At 31.8% G+C, this 6,631-nt stretch overlaps 1 pseudogene; it reads right to left on the bottom strand.

Moving 5' to 3' along the window:
* Positions 1–3,656: 3,656 nt before the first annotated feature.
* LOC149159114 (BTB/POZ and MATH domain-containing protein 4 pseudogene) lies at positions 3,657–4,863 on the bottom strand (annotated as a pseudogene).
* Between the last annotated feature and the right edge of the window lie 1,768 nt (positions 4,864–6,631).

Genomic DNA, 6,631 nt, shown 5'->3' on the forward strand with positions numbered 1-6,631 from the left:
AAATTAGGAATACCTTCTCCAAACCCTCCTAGCCTTTAACTTTTTTTGATTTCTTGGATCAAATCATTAGTCTCTACCCCATTCTTTTCCATTCTTTTGAATGGATCTACAACAATGAATTTGAAGACCTTTTGACAAGGGGGTCCTTCTCCCATCATGTTTATACTTACAAAAGAGGGACTAGCATGAGGGCATCAAGATAACGTCACATGAATTTTCATATATAGTAATGATATTCCCATCACTCATCAATAATTCATTGATGATATTATTCTCTTTCTAATTCCAATAGTGGGGGAGACTATGACTTTGAAAACCACTCTCAATGAATTCATGGAGGCTTACGTACGATGACCAATTCTGACAAATTGAATATGTATTTTTTAATAGTAATATTCTTGTTCAGAGAATCTAACTCCTCTTTGGGATTTCCAAATAGGTAAACTCCCTGCTAAGTATTCGGGAGATGCGCACATGGAGAAAAGCTTGTGAGTATCCAACAAACATAATAGTTGGGCATTCCACATACTCAAATTGGTGTGTAGTCTAGTCCTTCTCAAGTTCATCTTTCATGCTCTCCCAATTTACCGACTATCATTCTTAGTAGCCCCAAAGAAATATTTAAAACCATCACCACCCTATATAAAATGTTTCTTTGTTGAGGAAACAAGAAAGAAAGAAAATGGTCTTTAGTCTACGATCATTCTTGGTGGGTCACCCAACATTGCGAAACTCTTTCTATGTTCAATTCCTTCTTCTTTATCATCTTTTTTAATGGTTTATCTTTTGTTTGGTGTTTTCATAAATGTAATTCTCATAGCACAATGGTGGTGAGCATTAGTTTTGGTATTTCTGTCTCTCAATGGTGATTGGACCCTAACCAAAGTCCTTATTTTCCTCCCCTCAGTTGCTCCATTTAGCAATAAGCCAACACAAAATCTCGTGGCAATTCATTCTCCCTCGGATTTATTTTTATTTAGTATTCTAATTTACAACCCCCATGGTTTCTAGGTTTTATGGGTGATACTTTTATCTTTGTCTATGGAAACCTAATGTAATATGACTCAAAAAAGGGTGTGCCATTGAGGGTCTAGTGGTAGATGCAACAACCATTTTCCACTCCTCCGCTTCTCCAAAAGTCAAGAGGAAATTCATCAACTTGAATCCTTGACTATGAATGACTAACAAGCCTACTCAGACTCAATAATTCAAGCTAAAGTAGTCAATTTGGTTCATGACCTTGGATATACTAGGGTAAGATGGAGCCAAATATATGTGAACTCCATTACCCTCCCATGGCATATGAAGGCACTCTTGGGTTGAGTGAAGAAAAACATGAAGACTACAATGTTATCATAAGGCCGCAATGAAATCCAACTTGTTCAACGTAGCACTTTTGTCTTGCTAGTTTCATGCTCAACTTGATCACATAAGAGATCATCTCCAATGTGGTGTGAAACCTCTAATATTAGGAGGAACTAGTGCTTAGGATCCAACCCCCTTTACTTGATTTGTTTCTTGATGTTATGTCTAACTACTTAGTGTTTGTATCTTACTTCTTGTAATTCAATTTATTTAAGTATTCTAGACTTTATAGTAACAATTGTTAACATTTTGAAACATCTAAACTATCATCCATTCTGTTAAGACACATTGTGACTAAACTAAGCTTAAATAGTGTTATATATTTTTGTATGAAAACATTTTGAAACAATAAAATTTCAAAAAAAAAAATTATCATATTCATAATATTTATACTAATAATTATGTTTCACTTTTAATCATAGCTACCAAGTTCGGCCGTACTGGCCAGAAAAATTCGAAAATTCGACAGTACGATTCGGTTCGGCTGCAAATTCGGATATTGGAATTCGATACGGTTTTTTTGTTTTCAATAATTTTTTTATATTAAATTTTTTATATAATAGATAGTAAATGGTGAGTTAAAAATATGACAATTATGATGGAATTTGTTAAATAATTTTTCGTTTATATTAAAACATAAGTTATAATTTAAAAATATTATAATTATCATCGAATTAAAAAAAAAAATTATTAATATAAAATTTAATATTTAAAAATAGATATTTTTATATTATTTAAAACATTAAAAACAAAATTTTTTATATTAAAAGATTAGAATTAATATCTAATTTAGTAAGAATTTTTGTTAATAAAAAAATTAATATTTAAAAATAAAAAATAGAAATTTCTATATTAAAAAAATATATTAAATAATAAATTGCATATTAAAAAATTATAATAGTAAAAAACAATAAATTTTGTATTAAAATATAATAAAAAATAGTAAGTTTATACTTGTTAAAAATAATAAATTCTTATCATAAAGAAAAATAAATTCTTATTTATAAATATTTATAAAATATATAATTTCCATTTTTTTTTATTTGAATTTCATAATTTTCCTCTTTCCCACTAGTAACGAAATCTAAACAATGAATTAATGTTCGGGTGTGCTTCTCCCCTCCCGTCTGTTTTGAATTCTGTAGAATGTTTGAAAGTGTGCTTTACTCAAAAGCTAATTCTAAAATGAGAGATTTAGGTTGTTTTAGTTACTAATAAATAATGTTGTTATTTTTCATTTTTAAGGGTTATATTAAAATTTAGGATTTGAGGATGTGATTTTTTTAAAATATATTGTAAATATTGATTTTTACTTTTAATTTAAAAATAATTTTATTTTTGAAGATCTATATTTTTGAATTTTTTTTGTAGATTTAGGTTGTTTTAGTTATTAATAAATAATGTTGTTATTTTTCATTTTTAAGGGTTATATTAAAATTTAGAATTTGAGGATGTGATTTCTTTTTAAATATATTGTAAGTATAGATTTTTATTTTTAATTTAAAAATAATTTTATTTTTGAAGATCTATACTTTCGAATTTTTCCCGTATTATATTAGGTAATCGAATTTTTTACGAATCGAATTCAAATTCGTATTCAAATTCGAATTTGGTAACTATGCTTTTAATTATAAAAATTTTAAATTTTCTAATTATTATTTAAAGAAAAAACCACTACTTATCAGTAATTCAAAACCTATAATCTACCTCACGGAAAAAGGTGAAAACCAATATTGGCATGAGCAAACACATGAATAAGAGAATCGCATGAATATGAAAATGACAAACAGTGTGTCCCGTTCCCATCAGAATTATGGGAAAAGTTATTAGAGCATGTATAATAAATTCATGTGTTCTCTCAAGCATCAAAGGCCTGATCATACTATAACAAGAAGGAACCTGATATAACCTGCTGCCAAAGGAGTTTACGAGCAAGACAAATTTCTTTATAAATTGATCAAAAATAGAAGCTAAAAGCCTGAGCACAACACATCACGAAAAACTGAGCAATAATATGCTGTACCCATGTCACAGCGGGAACACCGATGCCAATATTGCAGAAATGATTATTACAAGTATACTTTCAACTACGATTCTCACATTAAGCACAAACAGAGATGTATCTTAAAAATGGCCATCATAATTCCGCCGGACTGAAGTTTAACTTTCTAGCAAATGGCCTTCTCAGCGTGCACAGATACATACAACCAATGAAAGTCAGTCCCAGTTAACGTTCAACAATGTCATTATTCTTATAACGGTACTCCACAGACCAACCGGAACTCTAAACGCTATGTTCTTGGTCTCACTCTCCTGCCATCAATGTCGCCGCCGTAGGAAATTTGAGCCCAAACACTACTACGACTTTCAAATCCAATCATCCTCAAGTGCAGCAGCGGTCTTTAGAAGTTCTGAATGAAGCAGAGGGCATTTCTCCTTCAAATACTCAAAACCCTCTGAACGCGTAACCTCTGCAAGATTTTCTGCAGCAAAATTGAGACATGCAGCTTTCAAATCAGTTGCATGGCAACTCTCAGCCAAAGCAAGAGTTGATGCAACTGTATCTACAGATATGTTTCTCCATAATTTTGATTCACAAAGTAGCCTCATTCGCGGCAAACCATACGCATCTGCTACGGCAAGTAACCGCTCTGTCAATGTCTCAGTTATTGAAGAAGACGAAGAACTGGGCGACGACGGCTCTTCATCAGGAAGGGTGTCTCTATAAATATAATGCAGCATAGCCTTGAACACTCTAGGCTCCATCTCTGTAATAAGAACTTCATTATTCTGCTCTGAAGAGTCGGAAATTTTTGCTCCTAATACTGGGGATCGTGCAGCCAAAACGAGTTTATGGGCATGAAATTTCTCCCCACCCACATCAAAAATTACATCCGAGGCTTCTTGATTTTCTAAAAGTGCACCAAAGTCTGAACCTAACTCTGATTCAGGAGCAGGTGCTGGAACAGCAGCTAAGTGCAACCTAGCGTATTCGCTGGCAGAGACCTTAACACCTATCTTGCATTTCAATCTCAGGCAATCATCCTTGATGTAATTGGATGTTTCAAGGGCAGTACGTTTGAAAAACCATTTATAACCCCACATGCTTCCTCCACTCTTCAAAATGCAAGGCTTCTTGTTCAAATGGCTGTGGAACTTCTTGTTCTTGGCCTTAGACTTCTTGTGCTCGCCCTTCCCGCTTTGATCCACCAACGTCAATTCGTAGGAAGCGCGGACGTGCGTGTCCTCACTGATCAGTGCTATGAAAACCGAAACATAAAGCGAATTGTCGCCTGGACTCATGCCGTCCGGGTAGAAATAAATGGCCCACTGATAACCTCCCACAGCGAAAGTCTCACTGGAAATGTGCCTGCCAACGCCTATGCCCTTGGCCAGGGAATAACCCTGTATTAAGAAATTGTGCGACCCCCTGACAGTCATGGTAACCGGTCTCGAGCTCGAAGGCGAACCATCGCGGTTATTGATTGCATCCTCCATTGTCCTCGGAATCCGGAAATCTAGAACCAACAAGATTAACAATACAGTAAAACTGAAAACCTAGGGCACCAAAATAAATAAAATTCATCTACTAGAGACTCGTGACGGATATTCTTTATTCGCTCAGGGCACCAAAATCACCAGAATCTAGACAAATTTCATCCCAAGAGACTTCAGCGACATATTTCCTATTTCTTGTTTATTTAACTCCTATAGGATTCTCAACTCTTCATATTTAATCAGGAAAATTTAATCACACTAAACCGTTTACACCTCATTTACAACTCTTGGATTATATTATAGGTAAAATAATACTTATATTATATATGAAATAAATTATTAGTATTAGAATATATTTTCTTGTGTTTTTGAATGGTATTTCATCCCATACATTAATAACACTAAACCTCATACAAATATGTATGTCTATTTTCATATATAGGATTTCCAAAATTTTATTTTTAAGGATTTGGCCCGTGTGCAATATTTCAAAAATAGTTACGTTATTTTTATTTTCAATTTAATTAAAGATACAATATAAAATTATTTATATATATATATATATATATTATTTTCATTATAAAATGGGTCTGTGGTTATTTTGACTATGTGTTTTTAAGCTATTTTATTGTAATAAAGCCTATACACAATCAAGATCACGCTATTTAAAATCTGGTATATGTATGTCTTTATTTTTTAATTCATATATATATATATATATATATTTTAAGTAATAATATTAATTATTAAGATAGGCATGCTTATTTTGGCATAGAGATTCTATCATTTTAATTTAATTATCAATAATTACCTTGGTAAGCATGTCTATTTTGGAATAAAAAATTTTAATTTTAATTTAATTGCCGATAATTATTAAGTGGATGGTAGAAATTTAATCTCCACAAAATATTGTAAAATATTCTTAGTTGTATAGGTATATTAAAGTCTTATATTTATGGTCAAAAAGTTGCGCCATCTTAATTAATGTGATATAAATAAGTGTCACATAAAGTGACATGGTTTTTCCCAATGTGGTATTGATAAGCCATGGTATTGTAACTCCCATAGCGAGTTGTGTTTAGTGAGACTTTTTGGAAGCTTTTCCGGTGGGTTTTTCGAGTCTAATTTCTCTAACATCGAGACAAATTTATTGAAATCCCAATATCGATAGGTAATCCATGCACAATCGAAGTGCCCTAGGGGTTTTTCAAGGTGTTGAATCCATAAATAGAGTCAGAAAACCAGTCTAAATAACACAATTCAAGATTTCACCTCAAATTCACTGGATTCTCATATCAGAAAGTCCAAAAGGTGGCACTAAACACAACTCCATAGCAAACTCCATTTACAGATCAAGAATTTCTATCATAAATTCGGAGTAAATTTCCATAGTGAAGAATCTTGTGCCATGCTTTTTAAATGTATATATGTTTTAACTTATATAGTAATAATAATAATATGAAAGGGGTTTTTCAAGGTGTTGAATCCTTATACAATCAAAAAACCAATTTAAATAACACAATTCAAGATTTCACCTCAAATTGGCCAGATTTTGTACCCAAAAGTCCAAAAAGTGGCACTAAACACAACTCTGTAGCAAACTTCATTTACAAATAAAGAATCTCTGTCATAAAGTCGGAGTAAATCTCCATAGTTAAGAATGTTGTTCCATGTTTTTTTAAATGTATATATGTTTTAATTTATATAGTAATAATAATATAAAAGAAAGTTATAATTTAATATATTTTTTTAATAATAGGATATGTAC

Source organism: Pinus tabuliformis, chromosome 5_2 (assembly GCF_031772625.1).
Source record: "Pinus tabuliformis cultivar Carrire ecotype Pingquan chromosome 5_2, CPIR1, whole genome shotgun sequence".
In the NCBI taxonomy this organism is placed as follows: Eukaryota; Viridiplantae; Streptophyta; class Pinopsida; order Pinales; family Pinaceae; genus Pinus; species Pinus tabuliformis.